This window comes from Oncorhynchus masou, chromosome 11, assembly GCF_036934945.1.
Source record: "Oncorhynchus masou masou isolate Uvic2021 chromosome 11, UVic_Omas_1.1, whole genome shotgun sequence".
NCBI classification, from domain to species: domain Eukaryota; kingdom Metazoa; phylum Chordata; class Actinopteri; order Salmoniformes; family Salmonidae; genus Oncorhynchus; species Oncorhynchus masou.
The window spans coordinates 50,326,680-50,342,340 of record NC_088222.1 but is presented as its reverse complement, the minus strand read 5'-3'; the positions used below and the strand labels follow the sequence as shown (position 1 = coordinate 50,342,340).

General features: G+C 41.7%; 1 protein-coding gene across 2 annotated transcripts in view; it reads left to right on the top strand.

The window, feature by feature from the left end:
* The window catches only part of LOC135548003 (BTB/POZ domain-containing protein KCTD16-like), a 78,613-nt gene that overhangs the window by 28,826 nt on the left and 34,126 nt on the right, over positions 1 to 15,661 (top strand). The gene's annotated exons all lie outside the window — the stretch shown is intronic.

The window sequence follows — 15,661 nt, the reverse complement described above, 5'->3', positions numbered from 1 at the left end:
ATTATTTAATCAATTTTAGAATAAGGCTGTAACGTAACAAAATGTGGAAAAAGTCAAGGGGTCAGAATGCTTTTCCCAAATGTACTGTGTGTACAGTACCAGCAAAATGTTCACACACCTATTCATTCAAGGGTTTGTCTTTATTTTTATTAATCCTAAATTGTAGAATATTAATGAAGACATCAAAATGAACATATACGGAATCATGTAGTAATCAAAAAAGTGTTAAATCAAAAATAATTTTAGTTTCTTCAAAGTAGTCACCCTTTGCCTTGATGACAGCTTTACACACTCTTGGCATTTTCTAAACCAGCTTCACCTGGAATGCTTTTCCAACAGTCTTGAAGGATTTCCCACATATACTGAGCACTTGTTGGCTGCTTTTCCTTCACTCTGGTAGGGTGATTGTGGAGGCCAGGTCATCCTGATGCATCACTCCAACATCGTCCTTGGTCAAATATGCCTTTCACAGCCTGGAGGTGCGTTGGTCCTGTTGAAAATGAAATGATGCTCCAACTCAGCGCAAACCAGATGGGATGGTGTATCGCTGTAGAATGCTCTGGTATCCATGCTGATTAAGTGTGCCTAAATAAATCACAGCCAGTGTCACCAGCAAAGCACTCCCACACCATCACACCTCCTCCTCCATACTTCACGTTGGGAACCACACATGCGGAGATAATCCATTCACCTACTCTACGTTTCACAAAGACATGTCGGTTGGACCAAAGATCTCAAATTTTCCACCGGTCTAATGTCCATTGCTCATGTTTCTTGGTCCAAGCAAGTCTCTTTATTGTTGTTCTTTTGTAGTGGTTTCTTTGCAGCAATTCGACCATGAAGGCCTGATTCACGCAGTCTCCTCTGAACAGTTGATGTTGAGATGTGTCTGTTACTTGAACTCTGAAGCATTTATTTGGGCTGGAATTTCTGAGCTTGTAACTCTAATGAACATGTCCTCTGCAGCAGAGGTAACTCTGGGTCTTTCTTTCGTGTGTCGGTCCTATTGAGAGCCAGTTTCATCACAGCGCTTGATGATTTTTGCAACTGCACATTCATGTCTTAAGCTTTTCATAAGTGAGTTCCAAATATCTCTAACAGTCACCCCAGCGTGAGTTGTTTTATGCACGCAATGTCAGAATGCAGTCACTTTTCAACAATATGAATCTTATGCAACAGGATAGTTAATTCTGCTAATTATCTATTTGTATTTTCTAACAATAGTTTGAATTAAGGTGTGTTCCGCATCCTCATTAATTAACATAGAAGTAGCCCATTTTAGCGTTGCAGACAATTTATGTTTGAGGCTTTACTGAGCTGGACAAACTTCTCTCTTCAAGGAGAGCCCACACACTTCATTTGCGCAGATCAAATATGCAGATATTTGCGCAATCTTGTGCGAATTGGAACATTGTTTAGCTGGCGCTCGCTTTGCCTACCTTGTTGTTTTCCTTACAAATAATAACTTTGGATAAGTGTGCATTCCTATTAAAGTAAGTTCCTTATTTTCTCTATATTTCGTGTTGTTGTTTCTACTGTAGGTGCATACTGTATGTATGTATGTATGTATGTATGTATGTATGTATGTATGTATGTATGTATGTATGTAATGTAATGTAATGTAATGTAATGTAATGTAGCATAGCATAACATATTTACAGTTTTATTCACATGTTTTCAAGTACTGGTGACAAATAATACATTCCGATAATCGCATAGATTGTGATGGACACCTGTGATGTGTGTAAAATACTTTTTTGAACGTTGAACTGATTATAATGAGCTAATGCTAAGCTATTTGCCAGCTATGTGTGGTGCCATGTTTGTTGACATTATACAATGCATTCTGGGTGTCACATAAATGTCTGTCAGACCAAAGATGTTATAATGAGGTGAAGGAATGGTTCACTCATCTTTTGGGTAAGCTTCCGGAAGTGAATGAAGGGAAGTGAATGATCGTAGACGACACACCCCCTTCAACATGGATACTGTAACAGACCAAACTCATCGTCTCCTCTTATATTTGGTTGATGCAAAAAAACAAGCATGCTGGCGTACACAAACTACCCATTGTCGGATTACTTTCGATTTCTAGAAAGTGTTTTACTCAATTATTTTGAGGAATGGTGAGCTCACCCGTGATGTGATTCATTAAAAATAGTAATTTCTATTAGCTAATTCATATTGTTGTTTCTGTCAGCCAAGAGTTATAAAATATGACCGCTTGGGTTATGTCAATCTTTCTGCAGTTAGCGCTAAGACAAATGTAGCCCACATTTTCCAGTTTGGATGATTTTGTTATGCTGTAGCTACTTCTGTGAATGTCTGAACATTGCATCCAAAAGTAAACTGGTCACATTCTGGACATTAACTTTGTAAGGACTGTGTGAAAACAGTGTGACCAACTCAAAATGTTGTTTGTGGCATCAATCGAAACTGGACATTCCAATCACACCGGTTTGAGCGTACGCTGCAGGGACCACTGTAGAGTGATCACACCCATTTGTTGGGAAAGTTAGGATGGACTGTCGTTTCTCTTTGCTTATTTGAGCTGTTCTTGTCATAATATGGACTTGGTCTTTTACCAAATAGGGCTATCTTCTGTTTACCACCCCTTACCTTGTCACAACACAACAGATTGGCTTAAACACATTAAGGAAATAAATTCCACAAATTAACTTTTCACAAGGCAAACCTGTTAATCGAAATGCGTTCCAGGTGACTACCTCATGAAGCTGGTTGAGAGAATGCCAAGAGTGTGCAAAGCTGTCATCAAGGCAAAGGGTGGCTACTTTGAAGAATCTCAAATATAAATATACGTTGATTTGTTTAACACTTTTTTGGTTACTACATGATTCCATACGTGTTATTTCATAGTTTTGATGTCTTCATTATTATTCACTAAATAGTAAAAAATAAAGAAAAACCCTCGAATGTCCAGACTTTTGACTGGTACTGTACGTACGGTCACTGTGGGGACGATATTATCAATGTACTTATTGATGAAGCCGGTGACTGATGTGGTATACTCCTCAATGCCATTGGATGAATCCCCGAACATATTCCAGTCTGTGCTAGCAAAACAGTCCTGTATTTTAGCATTCACATCATCTGAACACTTCTGTACTGAGTGAGTCACTGGTACTTCCTGCCTTAGTGTTTTGCTTGTAAACTGGAATCAGGACGATAGAATTATGATCAACTTTGCTAAATGGAGGTTGAGGGAGAGCTAGAGTTTTTTTCCGTCTGGTTGCACATGTGACATACTGGTAGACATGAGGTACAATGGATTTAAGTTTCCCTGCACAAAGGCCCCACGGCCACTAGGAGCGCCACTTCTGGATTAACATTTTCTTGTTTGTTTATGTCTTTATACAGCATCGGTAGGTGGTGGTAAATAGACAGAAAACTGTCTTGGTAGGTACTCTACCTCAGGCGAGCAAAACCTGGAGACTTGCTTAATATTAGACATCACCAGTTGTTATTGAGTAATAGGCACAGACCACCGCACCTTGTCTTACAGGAGGTAGCTGCTCTGTCTTGCCAATGCATGGAAAACCAAGACAACTGTATATTATCCATGTTGTTGTTCAGCCACGACTCGGTAAAACATAAGATATTACAGTTATTAATGTCCCTTTGGTAGGATTGTCTTGACCTGAGCTTATCCAGTTTATTCTCCAGTGATTGCACATTGGCCAATAGTACGGATGGTAGAGGTGGGTTGCCCACTTGCCAACAAATTCTCACATGGCACCCTGATCTGCAGACTCTGTAGCTCAGTCTCCTCTTCTTGCAAATACATTTGACTATATTGCTGGGTTAAAACAACCCAGTGTGTTGGGTTGTGACATCAATTTCACTTGCATATTTTTGACTTCTCTACCTTCCCACCCCCTCCCACACACAATCAAGATACAATGTTGAATTTCAAATAATTTATTTCTAGTGCCTGCATTTCAGAACATACTGTACATCACGTCAGAGAATGCACAAGACTATTTAACATTTTAGTAGCACATTGAAACAAAGCCCTAATTGTTTAAAATGTATTATTTTACAAGATAAAATTTTATGAGACCGGATTCATTATCAGAATTGATTTGTATGATGTCATGAATCAAACAGTCCAAACATTCCAGACTAAAGCTTCAGTTGAAATTGATGTCCCAAACAAAGAATGCATGCATGCGACACGGTCTGTCTTAAGTGGTATTATTGACACACTTCGGCTATCTTAGGTGACAGCACACACGCACACCATGCTGTTTTGCCATACAATGGTCTACATTTATGTCCAGTTAAAACATTGTTACACAGAACAAGTGTAAAATATTATATTTGAAGTTCACTCTACTAAAGACATGGTATGTGGCACGTTTCCTTTTCTTAAAAACGGTATTTCATTCTTAAAGGACTTTTCACAACCCCCAAAATGTAACAGTTGTATTTAAAATCATTTGTTGTGATAGAAGGAAAGTGTACCAGAACGTGCTTCAGTAGTTGAACTAAAGACAAACGAGCCACATACCGTACTGTAGGCAAAAAGCAGTCACAAGTGCATAATAAAAAATAAAAAAGCTTATCAATTGAATAGAGCTATAAATAGTGCCTTAAGTGCATATTAGCATTGGAATGAGACACTCATGGCTCATCCATCCATTAATCTATTAATTCACACAAACACATTAGCCGGAAGGCTGTGCTTCCCCCTGTCGCTTCTACATACACGAGCAGATACATATCCACTATTGTTCAGTGGAAAAAAGACATGCTCGCAACATTCTAACTGCAGGGGATTCTGTTCCTGGCAGCTGATACACCATGGTCTGTAGCAATTCCAATGCTGGGGCACAGTGGGAAAGTTGATATCAAACACATAATAGGACTTGAAGCACACATCCAGTGCCCCAAGCAGTGTCCGGGGTTCATAGGTTAATTTACACAACACTAACCACGTTTCCAGCCAACCATTTTATGCGGATGAAATACCTGACATGAAAAAAAAATCACGACTGGGCTGATGGAAACATGAAATGCTGGTGAAATTTCATAAATGTCTATAGACAATTTGTTCGTTCAATATTGTTGGATCTTTTAGTGTTGTGAAAATTAAGTGAGAAAGGGTGGTGGAAACTCCTTTATGCGCAAATATTGATATACAGTAATAACCATCATATCGAAGTAAACTTGGAGTCACATGATGGATGATATGTTGTGTGGTCCTCCCACTACAACTCGGGAAAAGCATGCAGTTTTAGGCAACAGATTAAATAAATTATTATGAACAGGGTGGTGAAAGTGCAAATCAAATCAAAGTTTGTCACAGGCTAACCAATAGTGCAAAAAAAGGTATTAGGTGAACAATAGGTAGGTAAAGAAATAAAACAACAGTAAAAAAAGACAGGCTATATACAGTAGCGAGGCGATAAAAGTAGCGAGACTACATACAGACACCGGTTAGTCAGGCTGATTGGGGTAGTATGTACATGTAGATATGGTTAACGTGACTATGCATATATGATGAACAGAGAGTAGCAGTAGCAGTAGCATTAAAGAGGGGTTGGCTGGTGGTGGGTGGGACACAATGCAGATAGCCCGGTTAGCCAATGTGCGGGAGCACTGGTTGGTCGGCCCAATTGAGGTAGTATGTAGATGAATGTATAGTTAAAGTGACTATGCATATATGATGAACAGAGAGTAGCAGTAGCATTAAAGAGGGGTTGGCCGGTGGTGGGTGGGACACAATGCAGATAGCCCGGTTAGCCAATGTGCGGGAGCACTGGTTGGTCGGCCCAATTGAGGTAGTATGTAGATGAATGTATAGTTAAAGTGACTATGCATATATGATAAACAAAGAGTAGCAGCAGCGTAAAAAGAGGGGTTGGGGGGGGATGCAAATAGTCTGAGTAGCCATTTGATTACCTGTTCAGGTGTCTTATGGCTTGGGGGTAAAAACTGTTGAGAAGCCTTTTTGTCCTAGACTTGGCACTCCGGTACCACTCGCCATGCGGTAGTAGAGAGAACAGTCTATGACTGGAGTGGCTGGGGTCTTTGAGAATTTTAAGGGCCTTCATCTGACACCGCCTGGTGTAGAGGTCCTGGATGGCAGGCAGCTTAGCCCCAGTGATGTACTGGGCCGTACGCACTACCCTCTGTAGTGCCTTGCGGTCAGAGGCTGAGCAATTGCCATACCAGGCAGTGATGCAACCATGCTCTCGATGTTGCAGCTGTAGAACCTTGAGGATCTCAGGACCCATGTCAAATCTTTAGTTCCCTGAGAGGGAAATAGGCTTTGTCGTGCCCTCTTCGACTTTCTTGGTGTGTTTGGACCATTCTCGTTTGTTGTTGATGTGGACACCAAGGAAGTTAACTCTGACCTGCTCCACTACAGCCCCGTCGATGAGAATTGGGGAGTGCTCGGTCCTCCTTTTCCCGTAGTCCACAAATATCTTTGAGGGATAGGTTGTTATTCTGGCACCACCTGGCCAGGTCTCTGACCTCCTCCTTAGAGGCTGCCTCATCGTTGATCAGGCCTACCACTATTGTGTTGTCTGCAAATTTAATGTGACAAGGTGATGAGCTTGATGCTCCTTTCCAATAAATATTGAGGGTCTAACCGGTGACATGATAATTGATGCTTGGCTGATGTTTGACAAATACAAATATCACTCAGCCACAATAATCTCATAATGTAGATAACCGACCCCCACTGACGTATTGGCAAGTTATCAATTCATTGGGACGATATTGTCCACTTTCTTTTATAAGAGACGTATGGGACTAGAAATGTTGATATGTGACAAAACAGATAATTCATCCGAAGGTTATGTGCATAGCACTTCTTTATAACAAGCACCTTTTTTTAACAAATCCTTAATTTGTTCCATTGTTCTTACCCAAACTGGGTTCACGACCTGTTAAACTGTGTAATATCCCTCAAAAAAACTGAATGACGATTCGCAAGGGATAAGTATTATCACCTGGGAGTTTGCCGAAAAACTGTAGGTTTTTAGGGCTGGGATAATAAACTTCCTGCTAAGTAAAAATTACTAATGGCAAATTCGGACGGGACTAAGGTTATGCATGTGGTGATTTGCGCTTGTGTTCATAATTACATTACCTGAGCTCCCCCATTAAAACTTATCCTGTCCGAATAGGGCTTAAGCCTCTATAATACAGAGAAAACTACAGTACAACATTAACAGTGTCTATTTCTGATCAATTTGATGTTATTGTAATGGACAAATTTGCTTTTTCAAAAACAAGGACCCCAAACTTTTGAACGGTAGTGTATATAAAAAAAATTAAAAAACGCTGAAATTGTGCAGGTGTTCCACGTGGTCTGCCACTATGAGGACGATCAGCTGTCCGTCTTGTCTCCCTGTAGTGCTGTCTTAGGTGTCTCAGAGTATGGACATTGGCCCTGGCCACATCTGCAGTCCTCATGCCTCCTTGCAGCATTCCTACGGCATGTTCACGCAGATGAGCAGGGGCCCTTGGCATCTTTTTTTGGATGTTTCTCAGAGTAGAAAGGCCTCTTTCGTGTCATAACTGTGACCTTAATTTCCTACCGTCTGTAAGCTGATAGTGTCTTAACGACCGTTCCACAGATGCATGTTCATTAATTGTTTATGGTTCACTGAACAAGCATGGGAAAGCATGTTAAAACCCTTTACAATGAAGATCTGTGAAGTTATTTGGATTTTTACGAATTATCTTTGAAAGACAGGGTCGTGAAAAAGGGACGTTTTCTTTTTTGGCTGGGTTTATGTCCCTCCCTTTGGTTCCTTCCCCAGGCGTCATTGTTTCTATTTCTGTTTCATGTCTGTGTGCTGTTCGAGTTTCTTGGTTTGTATTATGTTCCGTTTATTTATTAAAACACTCACTCCCTGAACTTGCTTTCCGACTTTCAGCACACGTCGTTACACATTATTTGAATATGTTGATAAAATTGATAATGCCCTCGAAGCCGGAGTTTGGAGGATATATTGGCACAGTTTTCCGGTCCTCGAGTTCATCGAGGACCAAACAACACCTGTGCAAATATATCCTCCAACCACCGGCTTCGAGGGCATTATCACTTAAGTAACTGAATTTGAACATCAGTTAACTCTTAACATTATAATAAATAATGGAATAATCTCATCAGCATTTAATGCACTGGTTGCTTGAGCTCATAACCAACATTGTCAGGATCTTAAATTAGATCCAAAGAGTTTGAGTGGAAGTTTCAGTGCCAGTCTGCTTTGTGTTGTGTTGGCTTCGGGGTGTTTTGGCTAGCTTCTAATTCCTACACATTCAATATGAATGTGATTATATCTTCTCTGCAGTGGGCCTCTCAGACAGCTGCTGCTCTGAGCATATATATATATATATATATATAGATATATATATATATATATACCGCTCAGAGCAGCAGCTGTATAGAGAGAGAGAGAGAGAGCATCAGCTGTCTGGGTCTCTAACACTTAGCTATTATATTAGCTAAAAGCTATGGGACCTACATTAGGCCAGTCACTGGGGACAGGCTATATATTTCATCTTGATCCGGAATCCATATTAGGGTTGGCATATACTTGAAACAGGCCTCTATGCCTGGTTAGCAGTGTCACAAGAACAATCAGTACGTTCTAAAAGTTTGAACACTTAAATGAGTCAGCATTCAGTTGCTTTGAATTATACGGCAAGCTGTTTGTAATATTGGATGGCTGGAATTTGGAAGTGTTTTATTGTAAGGTAGGTCATACTCAAGATCAAATTATGAAGTCTGCTTAACATTGAAATATACTCAATATCTTGCTGATTGTTTTGATATATGTTTACTTTCTGGATGGATTATTGCATTTCATCACTATTTGGTTAGATCCATATGCTAATTCTCATCAAGGAGCCTTAGTTTTGATGTAGTGCTATAATCCTCACAGACCCTTGAATTATACAGTCATAATATGTCATAGCCAGTGAGCTCTAATGTTCAGAAGGCCAGCCCTGGTAGAAGCTATATGGACATGCCTGGTGCCCAAATTGATTACGTTTGTTGCACAGCGAGAGTCTAGTGGAGATTAATGGATTCGGTTCAGTCAGTCGGCCTGATGAACCCTTCCCAACTAGCTAGTTTATGCTTGTGGCTAGAAACGTCCCTGAGAATTTGAAACTTGTCTGCCAAAGTTGGGACTTGGGAGTGTTCAGAATCCACATGCGCCCAAATATAACAAGTGTAGACTTTACTGTGAAATGCTTACTTACAAGCCCATTTCCAACAGTACAGAGTTAAAAAGTAAGACAAATATTTACTAAGTAAAAAAGGAAATAGTAACACAAAATAACAATAACAAGGCTATATATAAGGAGTACCAATACAGAGTCCATGTGCAAGGGTACGAGGTAGTTGAGAGATAGAGGCCAAATCCAGATAGTGACCAATACCACAAGTTATTTTCCCCCTCGCCCATCAAAATAAACCTCACTTTATTTTACAAGTTTCAACTAGCCATGCTGCTGTTGTTGAATCTAGCCAGGATAAACTAGCTGGGCCTGGGAAGGGGCTAATCAGGATGACTGCCTGAACCGAATCGCCTCCACACTCAACTCTCAGCTGCACGACATACATCATCAATTTCGGAACTAGTTGTGTCCGTATAGCCTCTTCCCCCAGTCCTAGCCTGCAGCTCAGCAAAATGATGGATTCGTTTTCCTCTGACCCATGAACCCACTCAGCCAGCCCTGAGCCAGCTCTCAGCCCTCTCTGTCAGGCTCCAATGCCCTCCCTGCCCTCCTGCACTTCAGACCAGATACTATGCCGATACAAACAAACTCGACAACAAGGAGTGTTCCATCTCTGATAGTAATAATAAGCAGGTTTTTCATATGTTGCTGATGGTCTCTGGCAGTTGTAAAAGGACAGGCCTCTTGTTAGACTCGTGAGACCTAGGTCATATGGGGGCAGAGGAAGAAGGGATAGGAGCTGCATGTAACTGTCACAGTAGTAGGATAGGATATGCTGCTGGAAATGGTAAACAGCTTAGACCCTCAGCCTTCACAGGATTGACTGACTGGCTGGCACAGCATGCAGGGGCTCGTTGGCACATTGAGGTTGAGTCTCACCCATGGGCTACAAGGCTGCGTGCCTCTGCATGACGAGCCCCAGCATCAGCTCCAGCCTCCTAGTTTTATCTGAACAGTCACTCTGAATAGCACAAACAAAAGAGAACAAAAAAGGGGAACTGTAGGCTGTCTCTGTCTCCCTCCGGTCCCTCTGCATACAAAATACACACGTCAAAATGTCAGACACATACTCATGCAAGTTCCGCTGTTTCAGTGGGTCCCCGTGCATCTGGCTTGGTCAGTGGAACCTTGTCCAGGCTGTTTCTAATGAGGGAAGACTTGGCATTGATGCTATCTCCTGGTATTTCTCCAGGGAAAGCGATGTGCCCATTTTGACAGCAGGTAGTGGAGAAGTGGTTTACATGCTAATGCATCTTGAAGGATTCAGCATCTTTCTGTTCAGCGGGGAAAATCAGCAGGGGACAAAGGGGGAGCAGGCTGCATGACATGGAGTTAGAGCTGAAGGTATTGTGTTTCTTCTGTACGCTGTCCAGTTCTGAATTTTGTCCTGTTTTCACTATTGGAAAACTGTTAGTTGCTGAAATGCAATTTGATTTTAATTAAAAAGATGCACATTTCTAGGTGTGTGTTTTCTCTAGTCCAGTAGCCATTTGAATGGACCAGCAGACAGAAAGCATATAAGCAGGTCAAGTGCTTTGAAAGTAATCCTCTCCCCATTTGATTTATTTAACTAGGCAAGTCAGCTAAGAACAAATTCTTATTTTCAATGATGGCCTAGGAACAGTGAGTTAACTCAGGGGCAGAACGACAGATTTTTACCGTGACAGCTTGGGGATTCGATCTTGCAACCTTTCGGTTACTAGTCCAAACATCTAACCACTAGGCTACCTGCCGCCCCATTAACCCAACTCCCCTGAATCTCCATGACAAGGAACCCAACTGAGGGTACACTTTCCTAATTCAACAGAGCAGGAAAGACTGCATCATTTACTGCCCACATACTAGCTGGTGTGTGATATCCACCACCACACATACCCAGCGACCCTAGCCCAGCCCAGTGATACCTCCCACAGGGCTTTCCATCAGGGCCTGGCAGGATCAATCCCCGTTTAAGAGTCTTCCCTCACAGTCAAAAATCAGCAGGCAGTCAAAAAGTAACACTGGTGTTACACTAGTATATACACCGTAATGTTATAGTAGAGAAATTGTATTTCCATAGCTAGGGCTAACAGTGAGGACTTGTGAAGAGCAGAAGCGATAACCATAATCAAAGCAGTTGTATTGCGATAAGGTATTAAAGTCCACAGTTAGCCATTGTTATGTAAATGCCATCTGAAAAGTACCAGTGGCCATCTTGGCCCCAAGTGAGAGCAGGTCCACCGGAGCCATGGCCCAGTAAGACACATGTGCCAGCTCGCGTAGACGGAAACAGAAAAGTCTGAACCTTTTGGGTAAAAAACACTGGGGTAAATCCTGCATGGAAATGCACCAAGATGGGTCTTAGGCCATGGTATTCCATGGCTGTAGTAGCTAGCAGAGCACTTGTTGAAAGGTAAGCAAGAGGATGGCGCTGGGGTAAGGGATCACTGTGTCAGGTTTTCTAAGGCTTAGACAGCCGATAACTTCATCCCGAGTGCTCACCCTCCCTCTCCTCCACCTTGGAAAATGGCACCATTACTAGTGGTAGTTATTTCACACAAAACCATTTTAGACAGGGATTGTTCATTACCTTTCATAAAATGTCGAGCACATTGATCGCAGCCCGAAGGAGTCACTGATGAATGGCTCTGACTTTCTATAAGCCCTGTGCAACTACAAGGGTTGGTGGCACTGTTTGTTGTGTTTTTATCCGCTTTATTGGATTGCAAATAAGGAGTATTATATAGGTTTACATTCAAATCGGTAAGTAATGAATCATTACAGTACTTGTCTTTCTATTGTCTGATCATTTCAATTCTGTACACTCATCACAGATGCCTGATGTGGAGCCCTTTGTTCATTAGAATATGAACACTAACTCAATGTGACCCTGGTGATTATCTGCAATTACCCTTTGTGAGGAACATAATTGCATGATTGATGTAGTTTTTTTTATTGCACATCCATGGCTCCAAGGAATTTAAAGGTAGATAAACAATGTTAGCATTTCCATTTCTCCATGAGATCAAAGTTAAAAAAATAAAAATAAATAGTGTACTCCTCACTGCCTCCTTTCCAACCTGGGACATAATCATATCCACCCATTTCCTTTCAGGCAAATCCTGAGTGTAAATGATCCATATTTCACAGTGGCTTGTTAAGGCCTTCCTGTCTATAGTACTCACTATCGGTGGCTCTCAGACCGAACTAGCTGCAGGACTCGTCTCTGCCGATGTGAACAAAACGCTATTTGCATTCCTAATGAAAGTGTTTTGAACGGCACTCTGGGATAATTGCGGAGGCGGAGGCAAAGCACATAAACAAAAATGGGAATGGCCCACCCTTATTGGAGTTAATATGGGCCTGTCAAGATGGCCCCCATCCCTTCAGCTGACACAGTGCTCAGAAAGATAGAGGGGAACGACCGACGAGAGAATGTGCTCTGGAGGGGGAAAAAATCTGTGTTGAGAAAACGAGAAGAATGAGGGTGTGGGTAGTGTTTCATCTATTTCCATCACAATGTATCATTTAAAATTCAAAGCTATTTTGGGCCATTTCTAGCTGGTAGAGTGAAAGCTGCTTCATTTGAATACAAGAGTAATGATGGTAATGGGGGTGATTACACATTTAGCCCGTGCCCTCGTTTGGCACCACCGACTTGCTGCTCTCTCCAATCTTTCTGTGTTTTTATTTTCTGCTCTGAAACTCTGCCATTGTCTTTCTCCGGCACTCTCTCTCCCCTTCTGTTTCTCCATCTGTAACCCGTTGGGCAGACAGGCAAAGAGTGGCTGTAATTTATCAGCTGCCTATCCATTTCCCTGCTGTTGGTGTGGGCGGTGGTGAAGGAGCTGATGTTACAGTAGAGATGTAGTGGGAGAAATTCCCAGGTCTGTGACACCCTTCAGATAGGAGCGCGCTCGTGTCAGAAACCGTCTCCTATGATGTCTCCAACATACAACCTCAGCTCAATGTCTCAGGTTATACAAGTTCACCGCCGTGGTGTTAGTTTGTAATAACGTTTACTAGACCTACTCCAATAATCTGCTTATATAGCAAGTCAAAATTTGGTTACACACGTCAATATAACAATGTGGTTGTGAGTAAACTGTTCTATGTTTAACGAAAATGTTGGGTTTGCAACTTTTCGCATCATCCAGGTTTGTCAGAGGTTAAAATTAAATCAATCCTGGACTTATTGTCAGTACGACGGAAAATTCAAGCGAGGCCATGTTTCAACATCCATCACACCCTGTATGATATGATTTATAGTTTCTTCTGAATGGGTGATCTTCCTCGGCAGAGTCATGAATACGTGAGGAGGAGGAGCGGCTGCAATGGGGTGAGACAGAGGGGCTGGAGGGGGAGATTGTTGGGAAGAGAGGGAGGGGTGTGGTACAATACGGGGGTCCTATGCCTCATTAACTTCAGCAGGTCAGAGGACTCAAGGTCTCCATAGTGAATGAATGGGGCTGCTCCAGTGCCTGCCACCATAAATATGAGAACACTTCACACAGACAGAACCACAGAGGAAGTACACGTCTCACTTCAGAGCTGTGGTGGTTGACTCACGTCTCTTCTGTGGTTGCAGTGTTGGGCTTGGTAAAATAAATGAAAAGCCGAGAGGCATGTTGCTCAGTGCCCCTGTTTTGCATGGGAAGGTGTTAACCTTTCATTGTTTTTACAGTGGATGGAGACAGGGAATAACACAATGAATATCACAATTTGAAATTCCTCTGAAGCACACAGCTTGGATAAGGATGTGCTCATCTACTCTTTGATGTCAAAGCCAAGCTCTCATCCTGTCACCCCAATGCACATTAAAAGAGACACAGCCTCCTTGGCTCTCCATGCCTACCTGGCAGTCAAATCTGCCAGACAATCCAAGCCATCAATTGAGATTGAAAGAGCCCCAGCAGAAAGGCGTGTGAGAGCCTGATTACAATGATTGTAGACACGGTCAATTTGTCCAGGGAGAATAAAATGCCCATGCCATTCTGATTCTTACATTGAAGAGAACTGGCAAATTGCGTCTTTGATAAGCCAAGTACATCAGTCAACTTTAAGCAGTCATTTAATTCCTGTTCATTAATCTTAAAAAGATGTACTCCAGTGATTTAAAAAAAAAACTTTTGCTGTTGAAAAGCGATATCCCAAGTATTAATGCAGTGAAATAGTGTGTTTTTAGACACAATGGCACACTTCAAGGAGTAGGGCATTCAAGGAGTTGGTCTGATGGTGATTTGTGATGTCATCAGCCTCCCCACTTGCTTGAGGAACAATAGAGAACAGAAGAAGAAAGCCCCCCTACTTACCTGGACCACCTATTGACATGTGCCTTTCGTTAAAGGTCCAATATTTCTGTGTAACAATTAGGTACCTTAGTGTGATTGTTTTCAATTTTAAAAAAGTGTCATAAAGAAACAAATAGCTTTTTAGCTTCTTTTTTTTAAGACTGTCTGGGAGTGGTCTGAGTTGGGAGGTGAAAACTGAAAATTATCTGTTATGTTTGGAATTCTCTTTCTTATTGGTCTATTAACTAAATTACCTCACAGTGATATCACCATGGAAGGCCAAAACTCCATCCCACCAAAACAGGCAGACATTTATGGCGTTCGTTTCGAACCGTTCTTACGCTAAAAGGGCATTTTCACAGCAATATTCCAACCTCATAGTGTGGAAATACAGTGCCTTGCAAAAGTATTCGGCCCCCTTGAACTTTGCGACCTTTTGCCACATTTCAGGCTTCAAACATAAAGATATAAAACTGTATATTTTTGTGAAGAATCAACAACAAGTGGGACACAATCATGAAGTGGAACGACATTTATTGGATATTTCAAACTTTTTTAACAAATCAAAAACTGAAAAATTGGGCGTGCAAAATTATTCAGCCCCTTTACTTTCAGTGCAGCAAACTCTCTCCAGAAGTTCAGTGAGGATCTCTGAATGATCCAATGTTGACCTAAATGACTAATGATGATAAATACAATCCACCTTTGTGTAATCAAGTCTCCGTATAAATGCACCTGCACTGTGATAGTCTCAGAGGTCCGTTAAAAGCGCAGAGAGCATCATGAAGAACAAGGAACACACCAGGCAGATCCGAGATACTGTTGTGAAGAAGTTTGAAGCCGGATTTGGATACAAAAAGATTTCCCAAGCTTTAAACATCCCAAGGAGCACTGTGCAAGCGATAATATTGAAATGGAAGGAGTATCAGACCACTGCAAATCTACCAAGACCTGGCCGTCCCTCTAAACTTTCAGCTCATACAAGGAGAAGACTGATCAGAGATGCAGCCAAGAGGCCCATGATCACTCTGGATGAACTGCAGAGATCCACAGCTGAGGTGGGAGACTCTGTCCATAGGACAACAATCAGTCGTATATTGCACAAATCTGGCCTTTATGGAAGAGTGGCAAGAAGAAAGCCATTTCTTAAAGATATCCATAAA